Source organism: Furipterus horrens, unplaced genomic scaffold, assembly GCF_987537825.1.
Source record: "Furipterus horrens unplaced genomic scaffold, mFurHor1.1.pri manual_scaffold_6, whole genome shotgun sequence".
Classification (NCBI taxonomy): Eukaryota; Metazoa; Chordata; class Mammalia; order Chiroptera; family Furipteridae; genus Furipterus; species Furipterus horrens.
In genome coordinates, this window is record NW_028327176.1 from 25,191,258 (window position 1) to 25,210,182 (window position 18,925).

The 18,925-nt window shown below is 42.5% G+C and overlaps 1 protein-coding gene across 12 annotated transcripts in view; it reads right to left on the reverse strand.

Moving 5' to 3' along the window:
- SLC8A1 (solute carrier family 8 member A1) overlaps positions 1-18,925 on the reverse strand; it is a 348,486-nt gene that overhangs the window by 282,985 nt on the left and 46,576 nt on the right. For 2 of the 12 annotated variants that reach the window (XM_090281205.1, XM_090281204.1), the window contains exon 1: positions 12,761-12,928. The exons of 9 other annotated variants lie outside the window; for them this stretch is intronic. The gene's annotated coding sequence lies outside the window, so the exon portion shown is untranslated. Of the gene's footprint in view, positions 1-12,760; positions 12,929-13,473; positions 13,637-18,925 lie in introns of those variants that run through there. One more of the 12 variants, XM_090281203.1, reaches the window with a different exon arrangement.

Sequence of the window (18,925 nt, forward strand, 5' to 3'; positions counted from 1 at the left end):
GATGGGGTATTTATGACAATAAAGACTAAAACCAGAGAGCCCTTGTTTTGTCCCAGATGCCATACTGGTGGCTTTGCATCCACTATCCCTGACCTTTCTGACAATAGTGCAAGGAGGTATTGCATTCCCATTTTACAAGTGAGAAAAATAAATCATTCACAAAAGTAAACTGGCGAACATAAGTGACAGGCACTTTGTATTATATACCATAATGGTTTCAAATGGCAGCACCTGTTTGTTCATTTGCTTTCACTATATAGGTTCAACTACTGTTCTGCAGTGGCAAAGAGCTCCTTACTTAGATATTTAGTAACCTTCCTCCCACCTCAAGAAATGTGCATCACTTGCACTATCTCATCAGAGCCTTTCAGATTTCCCTCCCTGTCTCCTGCCTCCCCAGCCCCCAAGTGAGGGTTTGTAAGCACTGCTATTCATCACATGTCCATTCAGAGGATCATAGCTAAAATACGAGGTCTGCAACCACTCCCAAGTCATGTAATCATCTTGAGGTTTTTCCACTCGGTCAGGAGAAAAGAAAAGAAAGACAGAACTCCCAGCAGTGAACAAGCAAAACTAACATAAAAGAGGGAAATGGATGGAGCTGGAGAGGATATCACATTTTAGCTTAACCAATTAATATTTTGCTCAGATAAGAATAAATCAGTGTTTCTTCAAGAATTTCAATGCAGCTCACAAATGCATTGTCTTAGGGTCAAGACATTTTTTAAAAAATGTTTTAAACTGGTAAGTTCTCCAAAGAAATGGGAAAACAGCACATTCATGGTTTTGTCTGCCAAACGTTTCTTAAGACATTTATGTGTGCCAAGATACTGTGTTGCAAAGATGAGTAAGATAATATCCCTAGTGAAGCTCACATTACAAAAGTCAAGGAGTGAACCCCCCCTTATGCAAGACAGAAGTCTTCTATTCCTAGGGAATCACAGGGGAGGGGAGACTTTTCAGGCATTCAGACAGTGCGACCATATAGATGTACCCTGATGCACTCAAAGTGGACCATGTGGTTTTCCAGGTTAATGCTCCTGGAGTACGGGGTTAATACAGCCAGGGTCCTAGAAACTTCGGAGTGCTCAGCCTACAGTCCTGCAACAGAAATTCCAAGTGTAGTGAGCTCCTGGAGGCAGGACCCTGGAGCATCTCTCATGTACTCCTTGAATCTTTCAAGGGTCTCATGATGGACAATAATAATTATTTGAGATAATAATTGGCTCACCATTCACTCTGAAGAAAAATAGCAGCCTTTCTTTGATGTTTGACCTTATACGCTGAAAAATAATGAAGTCATATATGTGCATTTATATCTGAGTCATCAAAAAAGATTTCCTACCTATACATATTTTCCACACTAGCATGACATTTCAACTTAATTGTTTTTTTTTTTTTTTTTTTTTTTTTTAGTGAAGTATAGCCCTCTCTATATTTCTAGTTCTACAGAGTGAACCATTCATTGAACCATCAGACATTTATTGAGGTCTCTATGTGCAAAGCACCAGACCAGACACTGGGGATTACAAAGATGATTAACACATGGTCTTTGAATGAATTTACAATCTTCACGTGATAGTTACTGAAATGACCATGAATACTAGGAAGAAAATGGAAAATTCCAAAAAAGGAGGGAATTGGAAGGATGACAAAAGCTGGAGAGAGTGAGACGACATTCCAGAAGGAAGAAATGATGTGTATAAAGGCGGAAAGTAATGCTTCTTCAACTTCACGCAAGAATCACCTGGGACACTCATTAAAATGCAAGTAAATGGGCCTGATCATCAGAGACACAATAGCTCTAAAGAGGAACCCCCAAATTTGAATTTTAACAAGTTCCCCAGGGGATTCTGATATAGGCAATCTTGGCACCACCTGCTGAGAGAAACTGGCATAAAGGGTTGAAATGGCAGAAGAGGGTAGAAGTGCCATAAAGGGCAGGGGACATGTTTAGCAAGCACATACTAGAGAGCAAAAGAACTTACGTATATCTTGACAGGAGATAATGCCTAAAAAATAGAAGATGTTGATGTGAAGGAGGATATCAGAAAGCTTTTCCTTCCCACAGACTGGGACTCCATCAGCATCAAAAACATGAAGTCCTGTGGTGAGTGCATGTGGGAGGCAGGGGAGAGGAGAGCAGAGAAGAATGAACCTTCAGCAGGAGATCACAGGGGCCCCCAAAAGAGGAGATTAAAGCACTGGGAGTAACTTATACCTACTGTCTATCATTTTACCTTGGGTTAGTTCTGCCTTTTGCCCTGGCTGGTTTGGCTCAGTGGATTGAGCGTCGGCCTGCGAGCTAAGTGTCGCTGGTTCGATCTTCCAGTCAGGGCACATCAGAGAAGGAAAACTCTGACTCCAAAAAACCTCCGCTGCCTTGCGGCATACCTCTTCAGGGGAAAGGCTAAGGGAGTAAACCCCGACAGAAAATCCGGAGCCGGAGTCCCTAAGGCGGTTCGACGTTGTAGTCAACACCGGCAACTCCTGCGGCGCACCTGAAGCCAAGCTGTATTGACTCCGTCTTTCCCTTGGATCCTTCAGCTGCGAAGAGAGGGGGGGTCTGCTGCATGGGCAACAGCAGACCCTCCATATCACCCTGCCCAGGCTCTGTAGCTTCAGCTTCACTGAAGAGGACACTCCAGCATCATCGCAAGATGTCGATTCAACACGGGAGGAGACAGATACTGTGTCACTCCCGAGTCGGACTGCACAGCCATTCTCGGCGGTGCAGATAGACTCTTAAGAAGCTACACCATCGTCTCTCGAGACGGACGGCTGCCGACGACGAGTTCTGCCTTCTCCAAGTAGAAACAGGTAAGGGTTGCTAGGATACTTCATTGACATGTAACAAGGACCCAGCATAAATGGAGTTCACAGAGACCTTGTATGTAGGTTCCATACACAGGCCCTGAATAGAGGTAAAAATATGCAGAAACAAAGACCCCAGACTAGAAGCCTTGGGTGTTCAGCAGAGCTGGACTCTTCAATCTGCAGGCTCTTTGTGGGGCAGCACCCACTCACTTCAACTCAAGAGTAAATCTTTGCTTTTTGGTTGGCCCTTTGGGACTGGGGATGTTTAATACAAAATCAAGTTTCAAGCTATGTGATAGGAGCCTTTAGAATACCTTGTTTCAAAAAAATAATCTTTTTTTACAAGGAAAATGCTGGTTATGTGAGTAGAAGCTGGTGAATTTCATCAGCTTTTTTCCCCGAGTCGTTAAACTTCATCTTCAAGTAGATTGCTTTTCAGGAGATGGTATCCTATCAACTTGAGGTCTGTAAATCTTTTAAATTTTCCTGCATAGTCTCAAATCACAGTCCTCAAAAGAATAAGATGCTTTTGAGGACAGCAAAAATAGACAGTAAAAAGAAATATCTAAAGAAGGAACTAAAGCTGATAGATGCTCACATAATGGTGACCTTTCATCAATATTCAATGTTACAATTTTCTGAAGTTCCTGACAATATACTCAGTGATACAGCTCTAAATCCAAGAATATATGCAAATTAATTTATTATTATTATTATTAATTTATTTTTAGAGAGAGGAAAAGGGAGGGAGAGAGAGGAAAAGGCAGGGAGAAAGAGGGAGAGAAACATAGATACGAGAGAGAAATATCAATCAGTTGCCTTTCATATGCACCCTGACTGGGTACTGAACCCTCAACCCAGGCATGCACCTTGACCAGCAATTGAGCCAGCAACCTTTTGCTTTGTGGGACAATGCCTAACCAACTGAGACACATGGGTCAGGGTTAGAACAAATTAATTTTTAAAATAGGAGCAGCTTAGAAAGGAACTAGCCAAATTTTATTCTTTAGAGGAATAAATTGAGTGGTCAATGGGAAAATACAGAATGTTCACACAAATCTCTGAGTATAGTTTATGAAACATATAGTTTCTCTAAAAAATGAGGCATCTAGTGCATATGTCCTTTATGCCAACCCTATACACTTGTAGTTGAAAAATTGTTTAAAAATTGGCTTAAGTGTTATGACTTTAATGTTAGTAACCATGCCTAAGCTATGACATTACTGTCTTTTTGTGATTGGTGAAGATCCATAGGATAGGACCAATTCAAAACTGTAGAGAAAAAAGTTAATGGGGAAAGAAATACTAATCATTTCATTAATAAGTAAAAACTAATTTCTGCCTATCAAGCTTTTGCTTAAGCAAGGACTGTTTTCATCAATATCAATGACTAACAAGAGAATATTAATTAATTCATTCATTCATTCACCAAATGTATATTATGTGTCTTGCAATGTACAAAAGCATTGGGACTAGAACCATAAACTAAATAGATACAATCTCTCTCCTCTTGGAATTTACTATCCAGTTGAGAAGACAGATAACAAATGTTAATTTAATTGTTACAAAAATTATGAAGGAAAAATACCACTCTACAAGAGTAAGTAATGGAAAACCTGCCCTATTAGGATATTAGGAAAGGCTTTGCTGAAGGAATGTCATGAGCTGAAATTTAAGACACATAGCTAGAAGCCAGGCAAAAGGGTCCCAGAGTACAAGGCCTTAAGTTGACAGTTTTGCAAAGATGTCTCTAAATTGGAATTACTCACAGACCTACCTTGTTAGATATACGGGAGTATGAGATCACGTTTTAGAAAATACTGAAAGCACCTTCTGTAATTTACATGAGACGCTTACCCTCTGAGGTCACAGTCATGCAACTATAGTTAATTGCATTCTACCATATTGCTGGTGCCGGAGGGGTGGGGGGCAATGTTGTGGCTGGAAGGGTCACTGATGTGGTGGCTGGAAGGGTCACTGGCCTGGGGGCCAAAAGAAATGAGTGCTGGACTAGGCTTTCCCTGACCAGTCATGTGGCCTTGGACAAGTCACTTTTCCTTTTTTTAGCATGATTGATAAAATTGGGAAATTGTACTAACAATATGAAGCTATGATATTCTAATCCCTCACTTTGGCATTCAAGGTCATTATCCATAACACAGCGCCTATCTACCTTCCCAGGCCAACTGAGGTACCAAATAAAAAGTGCCCAAACCTGAACCACATTTTCCTTTCTCATGCTTTTCTCCCTGTCCTTCATGATCCATCTCAAAGGTCCAATTTCCCTTCATTAAACTTTTTTTATTGCTAAGAAAGGCCCCTAAAAGTCATACAGCTTTATCTATTCTCCCTTTTCCTGATGTGAAAACTCAGCCCATGATATTCTAAAAGACTTTTTCAAAGCCACGCATCTCAGAAATGACAGAGCTAAGCTCTGGGTTTCTAGGTCATCTCTCTTCACACAACATAATTCAATTGTTAAGATTCCCCAAGCCACTGACATTGCCTTTGTATCTCTCCCAACCTACCTGTGTGGCAGGCATTAGCAAACCATGGCCAATGGGTCAAATTTGTCAAAGTAGCCTGCCGCCTGTTTTTATAAGGTTCCTGAAATTAAGTTTTCTACGTCTTTAAATATTTGAAAAAAAATGAATAAATAATATTTCATGACATGGGGAAATTATATGATTCTTACCTTTCAGTGTCAATAAAAAATGTTTTATGGAACACAGCACACTCATTTAATTCAGTATTGTCTATGGCTGGTTTCTCACTACAACAGTGTTGAATGATTGTGACAGAACCTATGATACACATGGCCAAAAATATTATATGGCCCTTTAGAAGACAGTTTTGTGACTTTTGGTGTATGTTCTTGTCTTCTTTCACCTGTCCACGACAGAACCGACCCCCACCCCCACAATTAGCATAATCATGTAAAGGCACACAGGCAGGGACAGGGGCTCTCTCACTATTCATCTCTCATGTAATAAGAAACAACCATTGTCCTGGCCAGCCAGTATGGCTCTGTTGGTTGGAGCATTGTTCATTAAACCAAAAGGCTGCGGGTTTGATCCCTGATCAGGGCACATACCTAGGCTGCAAGTTCGAGTCCCGGTCAGGGCATACACTGGAGGCAAGCAATGAATGCTTCACTCTCACATCGATGTTTCTCTCTCTCTTTCCCTTCCTCCCTCTCTAAAAGCAATGAAATAATGTCCTCAGGTAAGGAAGGAAAGAAGGAAGGAAGGAAGGAAGGAAGGAAGGAGGGAAGGAAGGAAGGAAGGAAGGAAGGAAGGACCCTTATTGAACACTCATGTGCCAAAAGCTGTTTCAAATGTTTCACACGTATTAATGTAGTATTTCTTACAAAAACTTCATAAGGCCCTTTACTATTATTATTTCCAGTTAATAAATGAAGAAAATGGGATGCAAGTGTTAAATATACCATTTGCTGAATTCAAACAAATATAATAACTATCATGATATGTCTGTGGACTCAGAGAACTCTGGAGGTCCTTCATTTTATTAGTCAATATCCTCAATCTAGAAGCAAAAGTCATAGTTTTCTTTCCACTCTGGGGGATCATTGTTATTCATCCAGGTACTCCTGAGGCCATAAAACACAGGCCCATTTCTGGAGCTGTCTACATTATCTGAGGCAAAAGGGAGATGTGACTTTGGTGAAAAATGACTCCAGAGTCATTGATTTGGATCAACCATCTCCAATGTCACTCTTATAAGTAATTTCATTTCATATGACTTTCATATGCTTATTAAAAAAAAGAAAGAAAAAAAAAAACATGATCTTGGATGTCTTTTCCAGAGCAGCTAGCAATGCTTCTAAGCAGGAAGATGACTGATAAGGAGAAGCTAGCTGAATGTCCAGCAGAAAAAGGACAGTGAGGTCCAGAGAAAAAAAGATCAGCTTTGCCTAGCACCAACTCACAAATTTCAGCTCTAAGGGGCTCACATTTCCCAACATTTGAAAGGTAGACAGTAGATTGTTTTGGAAGAGTGACTAAGCACCTGTCCAAATGCTATCCTTTTGCCCCCACTGATGTTACTCACTCTGGGGCTTTACCACAGTCTATGGAGAAAGGTTTGCATGTAGAATAAGCAGTTCGGTTCTCCAAACCTGCTGTTAGGACTAGATGCTATCCAGACACAGAGAGCTCTAGGGAAAGCAGAATTGAGGAGCTGGAGAAGCTCAAGAAGCTCAAAAGAGAAAGCTCCAGAGCCATTCGGTGCTAAACAACGAAAAAAACATCTGTAATGGCACGGAAAACATAACCATCAAATTTAAAAAAGGATCAGGCTGGCAGGTGTCACTTGCCTGGTCTCTCAGACTGTTACAGACTCTCTTCTTCAAGGTTGTGCTGGAAATTCATCATAAACTGTGGTTTCACATGCAAAATACATTTGTGCAATGGCATATGCTGTCGTTTGACCCAGATCCACAGTTCCCATGGCATGGTCCTGACTGTGACAGACTGCTGATTTGAAAAGTCTGAAAATGGCCCTAACATTGCCCAAGGGTTGTTCGTGTCATAAATTAGCTGGGGCTGTTTATTTAAAAATAGCTAGACTTTATTTATGACTAAGTCCTTCTTATGCTCTGAGAACAAACCAAATGCCTCTTCCTCCATGAAGCCTTTTCCAATGTTCTCTTCTTCCTTTCTACTCTATAGTGCTTTGCTCACTGGTTGCAGTGATCTATCTCAGTTGTTCTAGACCATGACATCCCCCAAAACAGAGAATGTGGCACAAAGAATATGGCTCTTGAACAGCAACAAAAACTGGAACCATCACCTATTAAGTCCTGAACAACTTTACTTAGCTGAGTCATCATCTTCCCGTTTAAATCAGGAAAAGAATGCTTCCCTTGCAGGCACTTATGAGCATTAAATGAGAAAATGTGTACTGAATGCTTAGACTGGTCCCTGGAACACAGTGGGTGCTCAACAAATGTCAAATAACTCCCCTTCATCATCTGCATTCTCTGCAAAGCTCAATGCAGTGCCTTGCATACACTGGGTGCTCAATAAATGTCATGGCTGGGTTGAAATAAATTGCTGAATCACCCTCTTGTCTGCCTGACTTCATCTCATATTAGATTCAATCAGGCAATTATTAATTATGCTGACTTCACATGCAATGACACCTACAAAGTGATTAAATTTTCTGTCTTTTTTAAAAAATGAAGATGGATTCTATTACATGTATTTTTCTATGTCTATTACTTTTGCAAGAAACCATTAGTCTGCATTGGTATCGTCCTAGCTTTCTAAGTTACTAGTATGAATATTCCAGGACGATACAGTGATAAGCCATTCAAGATATTAAGGGCATCATTTCACACTAAGGAAAATATTTTGTCCATTTCTCGGAAGACTTTAAAAAGGCTAAAATTTCAAGAAGGGATCAAATGTGCATTCCCTTTGCTGCCTCAGAAGTAAAATTTCAGTGTTGGAGTTTATCGTGGCAGCCCCATTCCCAGGCACTCAGGGCCCTCATGCTATCCCCACCCAAAGGGCCCTCAGAGAGCACTAAGCAGGCAACAACCTAGTTTCAAAATTCTTTCACCTCCTCTGCATCTGCCTGCATTCCAGGCCCTCAGAACTTTTCTATCCGCCAGCTGATCGGATAAACCAGTCCAAGTTAAAAACAAACGAACAAACAAACAAAATGCTAATGGTCTGTAAGAATTAATGGTACCTACTTCTTGGGTAATATCACTGAATTTTATTAGGGATCTCCTGGGTAGACTTACTTATTCAAAAGAATATTTCTGATAGTGAGAATTTCAAATCCTATGTTGGCTGACGGACAAATGCTTTGCACCTAGAGGTGTTTTGCGCTCCTCCAATAATTTTAGACCTGCTACCAGTAATGTACTTGCCCTTGACCAGAAACACATTTCCTTCACTTCAGGACTCTTCTCCTTTTTCTCCTGATATTGGCTAGAAAGTTTCATGTAAAGAGAAAATATGATTCTCTTTAAACTGTGTCTCTGTAGCTACTTACTACACTCTCTTGGCTGGGCAGGCAGATCAAAGAACATTCACAAGTGTACATATAAACCACTTAGGGTTCAATACAGAGCTACCAAAAACACTTGAGGTAGTAAGAACTGTGAGAAAATATCTCATGAGTTAAGTCAACACACTGGGAAAAGGTACCCAACCTACTCATTTGTATTCTGAGCTGCTATTGATGGAAACATACCAAGAAGAGGAATTTACCCTAGAAGTCCCCAGTTCAGAAAACTGGCTGTATTTACAAACCTTAGTGAGAACCTAATAGTTGGTTAGTTTGAGTCTTCAAAATACGGATTATGTCAAATATATTTTGGGATGTGTGTGTGCTCAAGAGGCTGAAGAGGGAGGGAGACAGGGAGAGAGAGAGGTGGGGTGACACAGACACAGTCACACACACAGAGGTATCTTTTGGAAGAGAGAGAAAAAGCCCTGGAAATAATTCCATTGCCCTTGATGAGGCCCCACCAGAGTAGCCCTGAGTCCAAATCGAAATTTCAGAGGCAGACTCGGGAAGCTCACATTCCCAGACTCGAGTCCATCCCAATGCGTCAGAAAAGAACTGACGTTTACTTCCACTAAATCTCAAGTGTGTCTCCAGGCCATATGCACTGCTTTGTTCAAGCAGAACATTGGAAACAGCTAGTTCAGCAACCCCCTGGCTCAGTCAAGTGCCACAATTACTGAGAATTAGAACCCAAGTGATAGGCAGCTGAGGGAGTTCTAAGTGATTCTAGATGGGATTCTGGAACCCAGGGAAAGTCAGGGAGAATATGTGCCACAAGGGGGAGCAGGAGAATTTGGTCAGATGGGAGATAATTTAGTAGATGTTCTGATGAGGTCTGGATGATTTGGAAAGATGTTTTGACAAGAGACATTTATCCCTTAGTGGACAAAAAAAAAAAAAAAAAAAAAAAGAGAGAGAGAGAAAGGAAGGAAGGAAGGAAGGAAAAAAGAAAGGATGACAGGATCAGGAAGAAAAAATACATCATCTCAGGTTGATTCCTAAGTTCTTAACAAATGTAAAGCAAAAATTAATTTTCAGTTAAAAGCAACATACATACACTCTGTAAGGATATAAACCATGAAAGATATGCGCTCTACCATCCTCTTTTAATTGTGTATTTCTTTTTCCAGATTTCATGTCTGTTTGTTTTGCTCTTGTCTATTTCCATGCTGATGGAACAGATTCCTTCTTTATTACATACATGCTATTCTCCCTCCACCTGAAGGCATCATGGAAAAAGGGCTCCTCTCACTGAATTGCAAAATGAACATCAGATGTTAAAGTCCTAAAATGCATTTACTTTGGGAGAAATGCATCCATGAGCTAAATGAATGCTTTAACTTGCTTTAAAAGGGGAATGCAACTTCATTGGTTCTGCAGAGCTTTCCTCATCATTTATTTTGTCAAAGAAATACATTAAGTACTTAGAGGGAAGGAACCGTGAGTTTACTTTGCAAGATAAATAAAAGTCTATTTTTGTCTGATAAAAAACATGTTAAATATAGCTTGCTAACAAAATGCTGAAGCCCTCTTGGAATTTTTTTTCTCAACACATAGTATGCTTAAAAGAGTAATTAATGCAATGCTTGCAAATAGTCCTGTAGGAGTTACTGACTATATTTCACCTTCCTTTTGTAATTTTATTTGGAGTTAAAGTTCTGCTACTTCTATGCATTTTATTCCCCTTCACAGTCAACGAAAAGGTTATCTAGTTCTCAATCTTAATCCGAACAGATACAGTGGAAACCATTAAATAGTAATAGAAAAAAGTAAATAAGAAAACAGATAGATAGGTAAATTGACAGACAGATAATAAAGCATAGCCTACATATTCTTTTAATTCATTACTCTACTCTCTCAGCCCTGTTAAGCTTGTAAGACAGAGTAAATGAAGTCTGATTGTCATGGACACTTATATCCTTTGCAACATCTGCGCAGCTCAACAGTGAATAACAGTTCACCTTTGTCTAGTTTTTCCCCCTTAGGAATTAGTCATTTCGTATTTAATAAAAGACAACAGCCATTTTAGGGGAACAAGCAGGGATCCTTTTACTGTGGCTGGGAGAAATCCTAGCTAAAGAGTCCTTAGATCCAAATCGAATCCTTCAAGCAGGCAGAAGTTATAAAAATGAAAACCGTTTAAGAAAACAGATCTTGCTTCTTAAGGAAGTAAGTGGGTCTTCCCCTCACCTTTTCATTCACAAGACCCCCCCAAATGGAGCTAGCTCTCCCTTCCTTCCTGCTTTCATACCCGCCTAACCTCCCAATTAAGCAAGTTTAGCAAAACTGGAGCTAAATCCAAGAAAAGCAGGATTTGAAAGAGGAACCTAATGACAATCATTCCTCTCTAGGCTTTTTCTTATCTGAAATGAATGAAACCTCTAGCTACATCTTCCTCCCTCCTGTCCTGACTTGGTGCAGAAATAGCTTTGGGAGAGAAAGAGAAAGCATGTGAAGGTGTGTGTGTGTGTGTGTGTGTGTGTGTGTGTGTGTGTGTGTGTGTGTGTGTGTGTTGGGGGCATGGGTGGGACATACACTTTGTGAATCCCCTCCTGGTTGCTCCCAGTTTCCCTTAGGAAAGCTTCCCACAGAAGCTGGAGTGTGTATGTTCCATTGCTCATATTTGGAGATACTCAAGCTCTGCCTTTAACCAGATCTGATCAGACTCTCCACCTACTCTGCCAGCTTCTCCATGATGGAGATGCCTGTACTGTCTTTACCATATCTGTCATTTTTTAAAAAGCTTCTTCCACTACACCTCCTACTGATATCCTTTTTTCTCTTTTTAGTCTTTACACCTCCAGCAGGACAAAGTTTGTATTGTTATATTCACAACCACTAGTGGCTGACTAGCAGGAGTGAGCCAGAGCGCGCCAGCAAGGGAGTCAGGCTAAGGGAGGGGGGCGGGGGGGGGGTACAGATTCCTAGTGCAAAGCATGACTTTCCAATGACTGCGGGCACCACGCACATCGCAAAAAATTGTTTGTTAAATTTGATTACTCTGCTCTCAATCCAAACACTGCCACTTTGTCTGGAGAGGGAAATACGAATGGCCAGCCCAAGCCATTCATCAGTCAACAGAATCCATGGGGGAGGGGTGTTTTAAAAATCAAGGATGCACACATAGGCAGCGCCTGGGCGGATTTGGTTTCTTTAGCGGACTGTCCACCCATAAGACCTCCCTCTTCTTCATTAAGGTGGAGCCAAGAAGGGTATCCTCACATCTCAGAACACAGACCATTTCCTAAAGCTCCAGAGGAAGATAATGCAGCTGCAAAGTTCCCTTCCAATCTCTTGATTGCAAAAGCCTGTGCATGCAGAATCCCCAAAGCACACTTCGGCACAGCGCCCAGAAAGGGGGACCCTTCAGCCCCATTCCCCGCTGTATTTTCGCTGCCTGTCCCTGGCCGGGCCACACCTCCCTCTGCTCCGCAGTCGGTGGCTAAGGAGCACCCAGCGCTGGACGGAAAAGAGGGGACTCGCAAGTGTGCCCTTGAGGAAGACCCCAGGGATTACCTGGAGGAGGGATGACCTCGAAGCCCAGTGGGTGGGGACGCCTGGTTCCCCAGCAGCGCTGCACTCCGGGTGGACATAGATCTTCGCGCCCTCAGTGCTCAGAGCCCAGTGCCGCTCAGGGTGCAGCATCTCCTGGGCAGCCCTTTCTTCCTCCGGCAGCCGGCACTGGCAAGGAGGCACACTCACGCCCAGACACACGAGCCCGAGCAATCTCACTCCCCGAGAAGCCCGGACACCCCAGAAAATGTGCGGGGACACACACGCAATTTAAGAGCCGGTCCTTTGTCAAAGCGGAGGGAAGTGTAGCCTTATGGACAAAAAATGGAAAATAGTTGGTGGTATCGGACCAAATCCCTTCTGCTTGCCCATCATAAGATCCTACCTGGTTAGGGGGGGTGTGGATGGATCTTTTCCCCGTTCCTCCACGCTAGCAGGAAATACAGCGCACTCCCTCCTTTTAAATAGCTCCCGATTAGGAAGAGGTCGCTCCCATCTTCACGGGGGGAAAGCACAAAGCAGGCGACGGCGGGCAGGCTCCTGCGCAGGGCAGGCTCTCGTGCAGAGCCGGCGCGAGCAGGAGCGGCGGCGGCTTCGGCGGGCAGCCGGTGCGCGCGGGCGGGAGGCAGGCGTGGAGGCCCGGAGGCTGGGAGGGCCGGGGCCCGGGCGGCGCGCGCGCTCTCCCTCCCCCCCGCGCACACTCGCCCGCCCGCTGCCCGCCGCCTCCCGGGGCCTCGCACTGGCTCACACGCGCGCTCGGCCCAGCCCCGCCGTGGCCCGCCGAGGCCCCACTCCCCAGCCTTGTGCGCGCCCCCACCCCCAGCGCCTTCGGCCACCGCGTGGGAGTAGAGCCGGCGCGTTTCTGGAGCACCGATAGGGTGGGGAGCCCTTCCAGCCTCCCAGTCTCTGCCGTTGAGATTTTTCCTATTTCCTCCCAGCTCTCGGCCCCGCAGTGCGTTCTGGTCGCGCGCTAGCGCTCTCTCCCGCACCCAGCCCACCGGTTACACGCACACACCCGCGCTGCAACTTTTCTTTTCAACCTTTCTCGCCTCACCCACAGACAGAACCCCAACCCCAACTCGCCTACCCGTTTCTCACCTTTGAAATCGTTACTCTTTCTTCCTTCACTTTCTATCCCTCGGCTAAAGGGATCTGGGGATATATCAATGGTTTTCTCTTAAATTCTCACTCCGTGTTTTTCCTGCATATCAGACATGCACAGCAACACGCTGGCTAGTAGCTGCTGACGCAAGCAGATAAGGCTGTGGGGGGTGGGGAGAGAGGTATTTCCCAGCCAAGAACTCTGAAAGATTCTCCGTGTTGGTATTTCCCTCGGACTGCAGCTCACCTGGGAATAAAGACCAAGAGGCTGTTTAACGTGAAAGCCACGCAGCTTTTCAACTACAGAGAGGAGTAAAGGCTGAGCATTAAGGTTCAGCTGGAAAAGATCTAATGCAGAAATCGACGAACCATTCATTGCCCTTTCCAAGAGAAGCACTATCATTGCCAATACATCACTTCCCCATAATTAATAAAGGAGCATTGCACCAGGCCCTTGCTCTCTTGACAGCTCATTCATCCTTACAAATCCTTAATGACTTGGCAGGATGAAAGGCTAGACCTACCGTGGAGTTCACAAACGTGGCTGTGCATCAGACACCTGGGAAGCTTGTTAAAAATGTAGATTCCAGCATCCCATCTTCAGACTGATGTTGCAGCTCTCAAGCTGTACTATGAGTTTGTATTTTTAAAGCGCCAGTAGATATTGGCTGCTGGCGGGGTTTGCCAAGATGGGTGTGTGGGGGGTGGGGGTGGGGTGTTCAGAGACAGCTACCTGGGGAAGGTGAGAGAAGGGGAGAACTGCAGAGCACGAGGCAGAAATTAATTTTCTTAAGCAGAATTTCCCCCAGTACTCACAGTGTAGCTCTGAGGCAGCCAGCCCTTTGGAAAAGGAGAGATTCTGATCAGGAACCCCACTGTTTGACTAGGAGGCAAAGAGGGCAGAGGCCATAATAGAAGTAGCTCTCCTCTGCCTCTGTGCCAGCAGCTCTCAATCCTTACTGCGCCTTAAAAGTTCCTGGGAAGCTTTTGAAAGTCTCAGTGCTTAGACCACACCCCGGGTCCATTAACTTGGAATCTCTGGGGGTGGGACCTAGGCATCAGTAATTTTTTTTTTAATGTTCCCTGGTTGATTCCTACATAACCTAGGTTCAAAGTCATGGTTCTAGGCCAATACTCCTTAAACAAGAATGTGTGGATGTGTATATGAATAACCTGGGGAGAGTCAGTTCTTAGGCAGTAGATCTGGAGCAGGCCTGGATCGGCACTTTTGCATCACTTACATTCAGGTGGTGCTGCCTGAAGAAGGCCCTCACTTTGATTAGTAATGCTCTGTTGAATTCCAGCCAGTGGTTATAAACCAGAGATTGGTGGAGGAAATTCCAAGCTTCTTGTTTTGTATATTCCCAGGAATCATTCCTCTCTAAGAACATTTTTCTATCCTCACTACGAGTTAAATTTTCTTGGAAGCCACTCTGCACACAAACTTTTTGTTAGATGGCACTGACTAGTGGGTGTGAACAGAGACACAAGTCACCATCTCTCTATTAGAGTATGCCCTCAGCCAAAAATTACTTAGGGTCCTGACTTCAAGGGAATGTAAAAAGGCAGACATTTGGCTTATATTCAACGAAAGGTGCTTGGAGAGTCAAGTGTCGGTTTTTTAAATGACACAGAAAAAAGCACATAAGTAAAGATCTCAACCATAGGAAATGGGACAAAGCCAACTGAAGGAGCTTAATGAAAGAGCTAAATGAAAATGCGTCTCATGGGAATAGAGTCTGTGGAAAGGGTGTGGTCTATTATTGCTATTATGGACCATTGAGTGAAAGCTCAGGTTTTTCTGAAAGTGTAAGATGCTTGTGATGTGGGGTAAAGAAAACCTGTTCTTGATGTCTTTATCCCAGTGGTCCATGAACTTCATTCCAAAATCCATCCTGTCAGTAGCTAAGAAGGCATGAACGCTACACCTTCGGTCTCTATTCCTCCACTTTTCCAACCAAGATTAATATTACATCAACTTGGATTATTGAGAAAACACCTCCATTAAGTCCCCTTCTCTACCTAGAACCTTTAAAGGCAGCCTAATGCCTAGTGATTTGGCACCCTTGTGGAACTGGCTCAATTTTTGAGCCCCTAATTTTTATTTTGCCTTTCATTTCTCATTAAAGGCATCTCTATAAGGTTTCCAGAGCCCCAAGGCAAATCGAACCTTTTGCTCCCTCCTAAATGTCAAGCATGACTGGATTTTTATTGCAAGAATTATCAAAGTCTACATCGCTGGCACGAGGCTCTAGCTAAGGAAATTGTGAGGCTGCTGCAGGCTGTGGCTCTGGAAAGAAGAAATATTGTTTGCAGGAAGGTGGTGATTTGCATTCCAATGGCAACAGTATTTCTTAATTGTACTCTTGAATATTAATTGCCATTCTCCCCTTTGAATTTGAGGTTCAGAGTTTCGGGTTTCCACTGTCATGTATCCAAGCATGACCATTGTGGGGACTCCAAAGGGATATCCCTAAGAGTTGATATATTCTTATATCAAACATGGTTCAGATTCTTATGAACTATTTCCTACAAATCTTCAGGACATTTTAGTCAACTCATGTTAAGACCAAGTATAAAACTTGTGAATTGGGTCTAACTTTTTAATCCAATCTATGAAAAAAATTAGGCATATGATCAGTGGTACACAATTTTGAAAAAAATATTTAATATTTTACTGTAATGCCCAATAATTTTTTATCCTAGGGAAAACTATTTTGTTATAATGTAATTCTTTTCTGTTTAGTTTGAATTACTTAGTTTGCTGTTTTTTCTCAGTGCTTGGTGCTTCTTAAGCATGTCCATATAGAACTAGTCCTTCTGGACCTCACTTACTACATTGCCAGTTGTCACCATTAACATCTCTGTTTGTTCTTGGGCTGAGTCTGTTACTTATTTCTCCATAAGAATAAAAGTATTATGATGGCTCCAGCCTGGCCAGCTAGTGGAGCTTAACATTAGCCATTTGCCCACACCTAGGACCCTCAGGTGGGTCTCTGGCCCCATTTATCCTTTGGGTTTTCTTTGCTGCTGATGGGATCCAAAGGGTTTTGCTTCAGAGGATGACAGGACTCTGTTACTAAGTGCTGTTGTTCTGTCTCTGGGGTCTTAGTCCTGCAATTCCACTTTCACTTCTCTGTTTGTTCCGACCACTTGAGCACCACAGGGGAACCCCATCCAGTAAGTGGGCCCTGCTGCTGGGTGGGGAGCAGGCTTACTCATAGCCTCACCATTATCACCCATTCTTCTCTGTGTCCCATTGCTGTGATGTCACCCACTTCCTGTGAATCTGTCACAGTCTGTGGATAGCAGGTGCCTGCACTTCTACATTTGAGAAATTATAGTCAAGCACTGGGCTTGTACAAAATCCTAACACTTTCGTTTCTCATGTTTGACCCATATTATATTAAAGACACATTAGTCTGTATCCCACAACTTTACCAATGGTTGCCAGTGAATAACTCAATAGCAGAGTCATTATCTAGAGCAACTAGTGGGTCAGAAAAGAACAGAGATGAGTTAAAAGTTAGGGCTTTGGAGTCAAAATCTCTGGAGTCAAAAATATTACTCCTAGCTGTGTGACCCTGGGGAAGTTTCTTAACCTCTCTGAGTCACAATATCTGTTTGCAAAACCTAAGCAGTAAAATTCTCCTTCAGGGAGCTATAGGAAGGATAAAATGTATGTAATGTGCTTGACATAGCACTTGATCATAGTAATTATTTATTAAATGATGTTGTTTTATAATTATTGGTAAAGTTCCATAAAATGATATTCATAAAGTTACAAAAAGTTTCTATATAATCAGGTTCCACATATTCAGACTACCTCATTATTGATAATAATTATGCTATCATTTTTGTTATACAGAATTGTGTGCAATGAATAATCCAGGAAAATGAATGTCTCTACAATACAAAACTACTTCCCCTGCCTACAATAAAAGAAGCTACTTGTACACTTTCTGATTTTGTAAGTACAGAGTGTGGTTATATGACTGATAAAGGGGGAACCACATTCTGGCTGGATCACAATATTTATTTCCTTTTATGTCTGGATATCATCTTGGTTCTATCTCTATTATAATCTGAGGGTATAATTTCCAACGGAGCCATTTTAAACTCCATTACAATGAAGATTTTGGTTATCACATTAATTTTATTAAGAGAGGATCTTACTAAAGCATCAACTTCTTCACCAAGTTTGCACAAACTTTCCTCAACTTTGATTCAAGGACTCTCCAGCAGTGGGAACTCAAGATGAAGCCCTGGGATGCTCTGTACCAAACCATTATTCCTTGAAATGCAGTTTGAAAGCAATGTCCCATAGAGAGTGCACTTCAACTTTTTCAATAAATCTCTTTTCTAAGGCATTGTCTATGATGTGTGGCTTCTTCTGCATCTTCAATTGCTGGGCACTGATTAGAATCTTCTGAGAACTGTCAATGTTTTAGTGGTTACCACAGTGGCCAGGCAGTAGCCCTTGAAAAGGGTCATAACAAAAATGCCCCAGGGGGAAATAGACTGCACTTAGGGTGTCTTAATTCATGGTTGTAATGGTGCGGATCCTGCTACCACTGGAAGTGTCTGAAAACAACAAAACTACCTGCTCTTATCTATTTTAAAATTCAGAATCTTATATTATGTGACCTAAAGAGTCCTTAGCCATTACTGGCAGAGAAATCCAGAAACTACATTTTTTTCCTTTTCTTTTAATGTATTGTCCTGTCACACACACACAAACACACAAAAGCTTAATGTTAAGCTTTGGATATATTTTAAAATTTTTGAGTGTAGACCAAAATAAACAGGTTGTTTAGGTAGGTATTAAAGTCATTTGCCATTTGCAACCTAAGTTTCATATGACAAATCCTTACGAACTAGTTAGATGAGCTGTGGCTACTCTCATTTTAAAGACTGAGGAAGTACAGGGATTTGCCCAGTTCTGGCTACACAGAAGCATCAGGTATGTTGTTTTAAAGTAATAGCGAAGGCCAGGCCCACTCGCAGAGATTCTGTTCCCATAGATCTGAATTGGAGTATGGGCACTGGTATTTTTTAAAGTTCCCTGGGTGGTACTAAGGTTCAGACTGAGCTGAGAACCACTGACCTAAGATCAAATTGCTAATGAGTAGTAAAGACTGGGTGAAAAAAATCTCCTTATATCTTCCACAATGCTGTTCTATTCTGCTGCTCCTTTGAACATAGATATGTAATAGAATATAAAAATGGGGACTTTTCTTGGAAATTTAAGAGAACTGACACATCTTTGAGGGTCTTTTTGAGTCTCCATGGGGCATAAGTGGGTACTGTAATTGACCTGACAAAGACATATAAGCAGCTTGGAAGACATGGTCAAGAAAGTGAAGTCCACGACTGCAGAGCCTGTGCCTGTCATGTTGGACACTCAGTCTCCAGCATCTAAAGCAGTTTTCGGTGCATGGTAGATGAA